Consider the following 12,573-nt stretch of genomic DNA (forward strand, 5'->3'; position numbering starts at 1 on the left):
GCGAATCTATCGGACATCGAGAATACGTCGAGCGTTCGGCGCCATATTCAGCCAGTATCATGGATCGCGGGATCAGAACGGGCAAGCAGGTGTTGTAACAGTTATGGTCGTATCTCGTATGGACAGTCGAGCGGTCGGCGGTAACCGGTAACGTGTTATCACAAATTGATACGCGGTTTTATTATTTATTGTATGTAAACAAACCATTGTCTATGATACTATATCATTGTTTTGTATTTTGGTTTATTTTATTATTGCCTTCGCGGCTTGTGTATTATTATATGTATTTTTTTCTCGAATAACGAGTAGATAATCCGTTATTATATTATATAGTAGGTGGGCGCCTACATCCCTAAAATTTTGTATAAATATTATGATTTATTAATATTATCTATTATCTTTCCATGTTGTGTGGTGTTTTACATTTGAATACAGTCCACTTTAAATTACACACAAAAACTCGTCAAAATGTTTTTTATTTATTAGTATTAATACCCTATATCTCTAGGTAAATTATTATAATACACGACGCAACAATATGTGATTGTGAGTGTAGTCCCGAATTTATATTTTTGATCAGCTACGTTGTGTGAACTTATAATTATATTTTCCTGATTAAGTTATCCATTATTATTCCTGTAAGGTTTTCAGTATGGTTAATAAGTACTAACATAATTTTGATACCAAGTTATATTAAACAGAAATAAAAAATTAATATATTTAAAAAAATTAATAAATACACAGTACACTACCTGATAATCTAAGAAACTAAAATACAAATTAATAACTAGTAAAAATGCGGGTCTTATATTTATCAAAAACTATAAACTTGAAAGTCTGTCTCATACCAAAATATTTGTGTTAAATTTATTGAGAAATTGTCAAATAAATCAATGTAGACTTTCATCTTTAATTATAACTTTTTAGGAACAGTTTATAACTAAAAAATACGTTTTAATTTATAGTTATTCCATTAAGTAAGTAATCAGTTTTTTTTGTAAATTTATATTTGAAATGTTTTGTGAATATGAAAATATAGAGAATATTAGATAGTTAAATACAATCAACTTTATTCGAAATACATAATTATTAGAATATTATACAAAGTTACCTGCACCAATACTGACCATTATTGAAGTAGCCAAATAGGCATAGAAATCCAATTATGCAATTTCAGTTATTATACAATATTATTAAAGTATGGATACTTCATTTATTAACGAAAAATAAAACAAAATGTGTCTTTAACTCAAATAAGACAAGTAACTATGCAGTTCTTATATGTATATAGATATTCAGAGAGAATAATATTATATTAAAATTTTACTTAAAACAATTAATTTTTAAACGAAAAACCAAAACTTTTTTTTTATTTCAACCAAGTTATACTTAATGTGAATGAATCGATAACTAATTATTCTTACAACTTCATTCGTATCATAGTGATGTGATGTATAGTGTACACTTTGAAATGTTTGATAAATTAATTTATAATATGCATATCTTTATTGAATACATTACACATATAGTTAATAACCCATCTAAAAGTTCTTGTCCTATTTATCTTTGTACATTTGTAAATTAAAAAAAATTTTTTAGGAATGATTGAATGAAAAATAATACAATCCATATATATTCTACAGTTATTATAATTCCTTTTCTGCATTACTCTATTGAGATTAAAGTTATTTTGTCATAATTTCATGTAAAAAGTTACTCACATGTATTTAAGACTTCTAAAGTACCCCCCTCCATTTTAATTTCCCATCCATGGCACTCTACCCACTCATCCATTGCATTTAAATGTTATGTACACATTTTTCAATCAGGTGTTACAACACTTGAAATAATCACGTATGACTTTTGCAGACAGATGAAAAATAATATAATTTTTCTATATGATAAGTAAATAAATTATTTGCTGTGAACATATTTATCTTGAGTTGAAGGGGGATGGATTAGAATCAGATCGTGTATAAAAGACAGTGAGAAATTGAATTAAATTGTATTCATTGCTCAAAGTTCACATAATTTTTGTTATTTTATTACATTCAATCAAAATGATTTTTTCTAAGCATAGCTTAATAACCTTTACAATTTTAAGTATTCAAATTTTAGCTGGGAGTTCAGATACACGTTTAAAAGCGTTACGAAGTATGGAATAATTTAATATGGTTTTTAGTAAATAGACAATAATGTGGACTAATAAAATATTATTGTTTTATTTTTAGATGCAGTTCAAAGTAATATTTTTAGTTAATAATCAATAAACAAATAGTATCTAACTTATAATATTTATGATAAGCTCACAATGAAATAAATTAAAGGTGCATTGTATTGTGTATTCTTATATAATGTGTGAGAGTAATTGCCATTTTGAAATCGATTTCGACAAAATTGTACTTTACGTAATCAGTAAATTCGAATCAATTGTTTATTTATTTAAAATCAACGGGCCAAAGCCCTTTAACAAAGAAAGAAAAACATTATTATATGAATTGGCACAATATGAAAACAATAGACAAGTGATAATAATAAAAGTAAAAATAGTAAGAAATACAAAGACAAAATTTTAGTATATAAAACATAACTATAAAAAAATATTTAGGTACTATGATATAGAAATAAAAAAGTTTTATATTTAAATACTTGAAAAGTCAAAACGAAAAAATCCAAGACTGTGGAGATTCTATTGGCGTTGGTAATGGCTCTTGAAAAAAATGAATTTTTTCCACTATTAGTATTAAAATTAGGTGTATGGAACAAATCAGAATTACGTGTAAACCTACTAGGGATTCTAAATCGTATAAAATTTAAAACAGCTGGGCAGTTTATATTATTATTTAAAATATCACAGACAAGCATTATATCAAATAAATCACGCCTGATGTTAAGAGAGTTAATACCTATAGAGTTTTGAACCAAAAGGAAAGAGTCTCTGGATATAGTACAATGAGTAATAAAGGCGACTCTTTACAGAAATATATACTGAATATTATTAAGCTCGTTTGAGTAAGTAGAATAATTATTAGACCAAATTAAAGAGCCAAATTCTAGGTTTGATCTAACTACAGAAGAATTATTAATTGATGTAGATTTCTATATTACAGTCGATTTGTGGTATTCATAAATTATTATATTTATTAGAAAGGTTTCTTGAAATCATTGTTGTAATGTTTCATTTCACAAATAATAAAGAATAATGTTTGATAAATTAATATAAAAATATCATAAAGAGTAAAAGATCTTAAAAATGTTTATGTAAGTAATTTCAAAACTGTAGGACTGTATCATTTTAGAACTATATTCATATTAATTCACATTGGGTTTGTTTAATTAAAATTTGAGTGTAACTGTACCTAGTAAATATTGTTAAATATGTAGAGTTCCAAAAATAAGTTACTCAAACATTAAAAAACTAGGGTACATTTCTTCTTATAGGTGATGAATATTATGTATATATTATATACGATTTGTATTTTACAACTATAGGTTATTCAAATTATCTATTACAATTGTATAACAGTATAAACCGTATGCCTGAATGAAATATGAATGTAATAATGTATAATTATACACAAGATTAGGAAAGTAGTGATTTTTACTATTTTTGTAATACTGTTTTAAATTATAATATTACATATAATGTATACTCGACATATAACAAACCATGATAATCGTACAATAATTATATTAAATAGTATAAATAATAAGTAATACTTAATAACTAATGAGTGTGTATTATGAATCGTAGGTCCGAGGGTTCGTAATCTATGGATGTCTTTATATAGGCGAATAATTTTTCACTATTACCATTATATATTATTATTAATTATTACCTAATTAATACGAAATACAGGTTTTTATCTGCAAAAATATTTAAGAAATTATTGGTTAAAATACCTTTGCTTTCTAATAATATTTTCTATATTTTCCGAATTTATAACTTATACAAATAATATTTTCCTGGATAATATGAATATTCAAAATTGACTTAGTTATCTTATTTGTAAGAAAAATTATGAACTGTACAAAGACAAATGTGTGTGTCAGTACGCATGCCGAAATTTAGAACAGGAATGATAGCTGTGCAAACGGTTTAATTCATCGATAAAATACAAAGTAAACATTTATTAAATATTTTGATACATAGTAGCTACGTTGCTACTGTACTCAGCCGTTTTTGAGCTTAGAAATGTGGTAATACAAATATTTACACCTGTTATAAGCTGCAAGCTAACGGAACCACAAAATACATATAATAATACACACAGGTGGCCATAAGTATAAGTAAGTGAAGCATTTTAATCACTGAACTAAATGGAAGATTGTAAATTAAGCCTTAATTCATGTTATCATGTGTTCATTAATTATATATTTTGTACAAGTTCATTTTTTAACTTGCAATTTTTTTTGGGCAGAAATTAAATAAACCTTGCTTTACATACTCAGAATAATAAATAATACTTACGAGTTCAATATAATATTGAGTTCGGGCACATTTAAATTCCTTCCTGAATGAACTACAGCAAAAATAAAGCACATGTAAACTCAGTTCAAAATAGACTTAATAAAATTAATTCAGAAGTATTACCGAGATGGATATCGAACAACCCATTACATTCCTACAGGAACGTTGCAGAAGTCGTGTGGCCATATGTGAACATTGCAATGTTTACAAAATAACTTTATAGATAAGACACGTAAACATATTTCTATGCTATATAGCATATACTATCAATTATGCAATTTTTCGGTTATCCTATGGCTGTCGACTTCAATATTATCTTGTAGTTGGTCTTCTCATAGGGAAATCTTATATTGACCTATTGAAGGCCACCACTTTCCACTCGTACGATGTTCCGAACATAAGAGTTGGATGAAGGTAGTGGGTAAGATTGGAGGCTAAATTCTGTTATGTCTGTCCCACATCAAGAATTTTTCCCTTAAAAAATCACTAAATAGAATAAATCAATTATTTTAGTCCTTAATGCAATTTTTAGTGGCTCATGATTGGATAATTAGATACTATAAGTGAACGATTTAAATAATCAAATGTGTATTTTACTAATGCAAAGTTGTCTACATTTTTAAAATTTAACTTTTAGGTATTCTAACTGAGTTTACTAACTTTGAAAGTAAGTTCATTTTAATTAACTTAAAATATAATTTTATCGTTATTACGTTCTTTCTTTGAAGTATATTAGGTACGTGTTCATATATTAAATATAATTAAATAACAAAATAACCATAGTTATTGATTTTATGATTTTAACGGTTGTAGCGTTTGCAAGCGTACAGTTGAGATTGAATCCCCTAAAGTATACATAGACGATAGACACGATATAATTGTATACATTTATAATTGTTATTTTATTTGTTTATAGTCGCCGTATTGTTTGGCGTTTAAATATTTATTGTTACATTACTACTAATTGTGTTGTACTATTGGGCTCATAGCCCGTTCATACATATAAATAAATAAATAAATAAATAAATAAATAAATTTTGACAAGATTCATCAGTTTTAAAAGTTTGTACATTATTTTGAAGTTAAACATTTATAAAATGTTCAATATTCTTAGAATAGGGTTGAATGTTTAAACATGATATCTCATAAGTAGATGAACTACGTATCTTACATTTGTTAATTTTATAATGTTTTGAAATTTGTATTTTTGAAACATTGTCTATACAAGAATAATTACATTTTAGATAATGCAAATGATATCACCTCAAACGCAACAAGTAGTTATTTTAAACTTAATAATTAATCCAATTTTAAGTATCCTATGGGTCTTATTATGTCGTTGTCATAATGCCAAATAGTCAATGAATTTACTTTGTAAATTGCATACCAGCCACCTAGACATTCAGTTAAATGTCTATTTCAAATCAGACAAATAATAAAATGTTTTCAGATTAATTTATGACAAAAATGCAAAAATAAATCTTAGGCTCAGGAGAATTACGACAAAGCTCTAAACGGAGTTTATCAAATCGTTACAGCAGAAGGTATAAAAAAAATTGTTGTTCCAGAGAAGAACTGCAACTAGTTTTAAGACAGCAAAGTACAAAAACTCAAATTTGTGTCCTCACGTGAATAGCACAATTCTAAATTTTCAATGGATAAGGTTGTATTAAATGTCACTGTTATGCAGATCAGTGTCACGGGAAAATCGGTCAGTGTCTTTGTTCTAAAAAAATTGTTAAATGTTTTAGCAAATTCATCCGAAAAATAACATATAACTATAAATAATGACCAAAAATTAACAAATGTATCGATGCACAAGAAAATACAAATATATTCATACACCTACTTTTTTTCATATGTATACATAATACATAGTTTTTTTTAATGTAATATAGAAATAAATAATAAATGAAAAATATGATTACATTTTTAAAATATTACAAAACGTTTCATTTTCATAGTTGTTTGTCTTGAAATAGGCATAAAAATTAAATTCTCTGACTATTTGCCTATGTATCTTGCAAAATCCTTGCTTTGACTATATGCCTACGACCTATTCATTTCTCTAGTTAAGTGGATTGCAGATGAACAATCATTTCGACCAAAATTTACTAATATTTTGTCAATCATACCTAACCTAATAACTCGATAAGACTTCTGTATACTGATTTGAACTCGTTCAAATGTCTTAATGAGATCGATTAAGACTTTTTTTTATAAATGTATCAGGTCTATCTGCAGTACTGACGAAAAGTATATACCAATGGGGAATGAGCATACATTGTTTACACAAAGTGACAAACATAAATGATCACATATTACGCACACATTTGTAAGACCCTTATTCAAAACTTTGAAAATTGCCCAATTTGAACTCCTTAGAAACTCTCCACTTCAAATCTACACATACCATCAAGTTGATGTAATAATATGTATATTTTAAAGTTTTAAACATTTCTAATAAAAAACCAATCATACATTTTTAAAATCTGTTAAAATTAAATAATATTTAGATACCGATTTGAAGTTATTATAGCTATATGAAATGAAAAAATTTGAATATTAATTAATATTCATATTTTTTATTGTAATTAATTGATTTTTTTTAGTGAAACCATGTGGGTATTTTTATTGTTATTTTGTTAATTAAGTTTTGTGAATTAATTTATTTAACACAGTTTGATATAATTCTGTAATATATAATAACTGATTACTATGTTTTTAAATTTGTTTATGAAGCAGGTTATTACATCTGGAATAATAAACTACATTAAAATCGACAAAAATTATATTTAAAAATTATAAAGTTTACGGAATTTATGTATTTTTATATTGATTTAAATGACTGCAATTTCAAATGTACTGTTTATATTTTTTTCACGTTAGAAAATAGAAGTTCCTGTGTAATCTTTATATAAATAGTTGATTTTCAATTACCTATTAGATTAAAACCCATGATCTACATAAGACAAAAAAAATGTAATACTCTGCTCAATAAACGCAAATTTTTAATCTTATAAATCCTTATTACTTGAATTAATTTGAATTAATTTTAATAGTTATTCAATATTTTCCCATACATTATCTGTTTTTGGAACATAAAACAAAAGTTTAGAACATCTTTAATCCCCGTCGTATTCTTCCGTTCGTTAGTTATCAGTACAGTAATACATTGTTACTAGTTACGAATGTTTATCTCGTTTTTTTAAAAGATGGTTGGATATCGTGAACTTAGTATAATATTCGGCTATTCAAATTTATTTTTATTTCAAAAATATTTTTAAAAATGTTGGTTGTTATAGGTATTTTATATCCACAACAAAACAAAAAACATTGATAATTTATAGATAAGGATATAAAAATTTAAAAAAAACATTTACATATTAATAAACAATGTTACCAAGACCGTAGTTACATGTCATTACAAAATCTTGGAAAGTTACTGAGACACTGTTTTGTATTCCGTCTCAAATTTGTAAATATTTATTACAGTGCCAATTAAAATATATTATTTTTAACTTTTTATAGACGACAGTGGTAAGTTAAAATATGTTTTATTTTTGGATTACCTATTTCTAATGATAAACTAAAGGAAGAACGGATATTTTTACACAAAACCAGTATTCGACAAATTTAAATTTGAGTTTTCGTGTTTTTTTCATGACAAAATTCATCAACAACTTGAATATTTACAAATTATTTTCTAGTTAAAAATCTAAAAAATACCCATATATGTATGAAGAAATGGTTTTTATAGGTATATTAACTTCAAATATGATTTAAATTAGATATTCAAACAAAGAAAAACATTTTTAAAGAGTTTGTTGTACCTAATTTCAATTAAATTACTGTAATATTATAGGTTTTATGCAATGACATTTTCAATTACAGTTCAATGTCTGAGAGCTCCGTCATAGAATATACTTAGTACAATTAGGCGCAAATAGTGTTTGAAATGTATTTTTTTTTTTTTTTGGGGGGGGGGGATTTACAACACTAATTTAATATTATTGAATATGATTAAAACTATAAATTAAGAACATTTTAAGGGGTCTGTTGACATTTTTAGGTACTTATCCTCTAAAGCCTTGTTCCTATTAGACACCATTTGACATATGCTGTACCCTAAAGAATTGTCCACTTTTCCACTTTTTTCACATTATGTTTAAGAAGATGTTTTTTTTTACAATAAGTATTCATATAAAAACTTAAAACCCTATATTTGTTTTATTTTTTTATCTAGATAAGATACAAATATATATAGGTGTGTAATTGTTGTGTTTATTATTGTATTATAAATTTCCTTCCATTATTATTACTAGATGTGATGAACTTTCTATCAATTGAAGCTATTTTCAAAATTGTCATCTAAACAGTACAAAAACTGAATTCTTTATGAATGAAAACAATCAAACTTTGCAATGTACTTTTTCGCATTTGTTTTCATTTTTTTTATTCCAATGTCCACTGCTACAATAAAATCATTGTCCGTTATTTTGTATTTATTTGAAGTATAATTTTATTCAAACCATATAATGAAAATAGTCTATAGCAAGTAACAATATAGATTGCACTTCTAAGTTATGTTAATGCTATATTTTTTTTATTACCAACATTTCTGAAGAAATAGTAATTCAACTTTTCCGTAAGAAAGAAAATAATAACATGAGATGTTATTATTAATACTGCAGTTTATTGTATATAATTAAAATATGACAGTAGGTTGGACAAATAATATGAGAAAAACCGCAGTTTGTCCGTGGACAGTGGACACACACATTGTGTCATGCAGTAATGGCAAAACAGGACTAGCATGGGCCGAGGGCCTCGGAAGGCAGAGGGATCGAGCCCCTTGGAAAAAACCTCGTCAGTGTTCTGTATATGTATTCTTCTATATAAAATCATAATAAAATAAAATTTTTCCAGCTTTGATAGGTACGTATATTTTTGTTTTGTTTTTTATTTTATTAAAATGCAATATTTTTCTATAATAGATTTCGACATTGTAAATTATAGTTTATATTATTAAATATTAATTATTTTATCAATAAAGAAGCTTCAATGTATATTTCCAAATAAATAGACATTGTAGATCAACGATCTGAAATATTAGAGTATTTTGTTCGTTAAGTTTTTCTTTAAATATGAGAAGTTCTTTTCCAAAATTAAAAAATTAAAATAAACTTTTCAATTTTATTGCTGTGACTTTTAATGTTTTCATGATATTATAATAAAAATAAGACGGATTCCATAAACAAAAATTTAAAAGCACATATCTTTGAAATTTAAAACACACACCTTAAAATAATAACTATACTTTAATATAGTCTCAAATGTGCACTTAGTAGTGTAATAATTTCTATATGACTACCATTACAAATATCCACCCATAAAAGTGTAATATAATTGATGTATTATCATTAGTGGCAAAGAAAATCACTTTGTTAGATCATGTTATCAAACAAAACTATATTTTTCAAAATGCATATTGTTGCATTATCAATACATAATTATTATTTATTGCAGTATTTATTTTTTGCAGAGAGAATTAGTAAGTATATTTTAACTTGATCGTCATATTTGTACTTTTCCTCTTCTGGAATGAGAAGATCAAAAATCCAAAATTAGTTGGAGCATACAGTGTTTATAAATAGTTAATTTTTTTAGTCATTTAAAACAAAGTTTAGATGATTAAAAAGTCAAATATTACACAATAACATGTGAATAAACATGTGAGCTCAACATAGACTAAAATGTTCACAGCTATACCGTGTTTTTACAGAAATTTGATTCGTTATTTTTATTTATTCATTTGATTCAACTGCTATATTTAAGATGTAATATAAATATTATTGAAGTTTAGAATACCATTAAATAACAATAATCAGTTATGTATAACTGTAATTTGTAGAGGTATAATAGTATTCCAACTAAATGCTATACAAAGACATGAATATAGTATATTATTTATGAAAAATATTATATCCGTAATATAAATTAATTAAAAATTATTGTTTACAGAAAGTTGAAGTATGCATTACCATTGATTATAAATTCTAAAATAATTATAAATCTAATCTATTAATAATAATAATCAAGCGATGCTATTGCTTAGTAGTAATGTTATTTTGTGTTTAACGTGTCTCTTAAAATTTGTAAATTATTATATTAGTTAGAAAGAATCAGTTTCAATAATGTGTTTTATTTTTTACACTAAAAGTGCTTCCATTAATGATGATTTTTAGAAGAACATTTGTAAATTGTGTATAATTGGTTGTCAACATTAATAATAAGTTTACAAATTATTCACAACACTTGGGTTGAATTCATAAAAAAACAAAAATGTTTTTGTTCCTTTAGTTTTTAAGAAATATATTTTGTATTTACATTTTGAAAACAACAATCAATTATATTTTATGTATTATCAAAATGAATCGTGACAGTATTATGTTAAGTAGACCGATAGTAAAGTTAGTAATCGCTTATCAGTGATACTACTTCGGTATACCACATATAAATGTAGTAGAAATTTTCAATGAATGTTGCAACTAGTTTAGTTATTTATAGTTGAATTTTAAAATGTCTATTTGTTTAAAATTAATTTTCAATTTTGGCCAGGCATATCATATGCTATTTGCTATTACAATTTAATTTATCCAAGATAAAAATGTTAAAACTTATATCATTAACCATTATATTCAATTATTTTTTATTATAGTGAGCATACATGGTACCTACATAAAAGTTTTCAAGTATATTTATTAACATCGATTATACAATACTATGGATTGGTAACGCCAATTCAATCACTTGTTGATCACTATTTTAATTTGTAGTAGACTAGTAGCACATTGGTGACTTTAGACGAGTATTTACTTCTTTCCTATTTCCTCTTGGAATAATTCGACCCTATTTTAATAAATTGAATAAAACTTAGAATTATGAACGATAAATCATTGGCATTGCCTACCAATCTAATACAGTATAATAAAATGTTGTATTGTAATACTAAAAATGATACAAATAGAATATTATTGGTTAATAACTTACTAATAATAGTATTACCAACTCTAGGTTCGAGGTTCTATTTACGTGATAACATAAATTTAAAATATGACAATCATTAAAAATCATAGTTTACCAAAGGAGATAATACAGTAACAAAAGCTTGAAATTGCTCTCCTGAAGAATTTGATAAATTTAGGTACCATACCGTTTGATTTCAACCCCACGAAATACTGGGGTGACTTAAAAGTCCATAAATATATTATATTAGAAAATGTTTAAAATGTTTACACATCGGTGATGGTTTGTTAGTTTATTATCACGATTCTTAATTTTTTTACTTATTATACTTGATAATTAACTTTATATTAAATCGAATACAACAATAACTGTGTTAATGTTTGAGGGCACTTTTTGGGCTTTTGATTTAACATTTTATGGTATTTGTATAATTTTTTTTTTTTAATATTATTTAGATACAGGTGAGCACCATCATTTGGTTTTTTATTTCATTAAGCTTTATAAATCATTTTTGGTTGAAAGTTTCTTAGTGTATTTACATAAGCAATAGTAATAATAGTAATTATTCTTCATAATTATTCTTCCTCAAAATTGTTTCATAATCAATTGATCATCATTAAAAATAATCTTTTCAAATCTAGAACAATAATTGTTAGAATTTACAAAAACTTTACATTATATGTGATTGTGAGTGTAGTCCAAAATTTATATTTTTGATCACCTGCATTATGTGAACTTATAATTATATTTTCCTGATTAGGTTACATTGCATTGTTATGCCTGTAATGTTTTCTGTGTTATTAATAATTTTGATACCAAGTTATATTAAACAGAAATAAAAAATTAATATATTTAAAAAAATTAATAAATCTATATATTATATAAAACTGAAATCAAGCAAAAGAGGAAATCTTTGTTACGGTTTGGTTTCGAAACTTCTTATCCAAATGTCATGCAGTTTTTTTTAAATGAAAGAGGATATCACGGAGCAGGTTTTAGGCAAAAATGTAGTCCGATTAAGTTAATATATCATTAGTTATTATTAATTAAAATAAATGTGTAAGTTGTATACA

The 12,573-nt window shown here is 25.3% G+C and overlaps 1 protein-coding gene across 1 annotated transcript in view; it reads left to right on the forward strand.

The window, feature by feature from the left end:
* Positions 1–6: 6 nt before the first annotated feature.
* The window catches only part of LOC111033647 (doublesex- and mab-3-related transcription factor A2-like), a 73,587-nt gene continuing 61,020 nt past the window's right edge, over positions 7–12,573 (forward strand). Inside the window, exon 1 of the mRNA XM_022314496.1 lies at positions 7–147. The gene's annotated coding sequence lies outside the window, so the exon portion shown is untranslated. The remainder of the gene's footprint in view (positions 148–12,573) is intronic.

Source organism: Myzus persicae, unplaced genomic scaffold (assembly GCF_001856785.1).
Source record: "Myzus persicae strain clone G006 unplaced genomic scaffold, MPER_G0061.0, whole genome shotgun sequence".
Lineage (NCBI taxonomy): Eukaryota > Metazoa > Arthropoda > Insecta > Hemiptera > Aphididae > Myzus > Myzus persicae.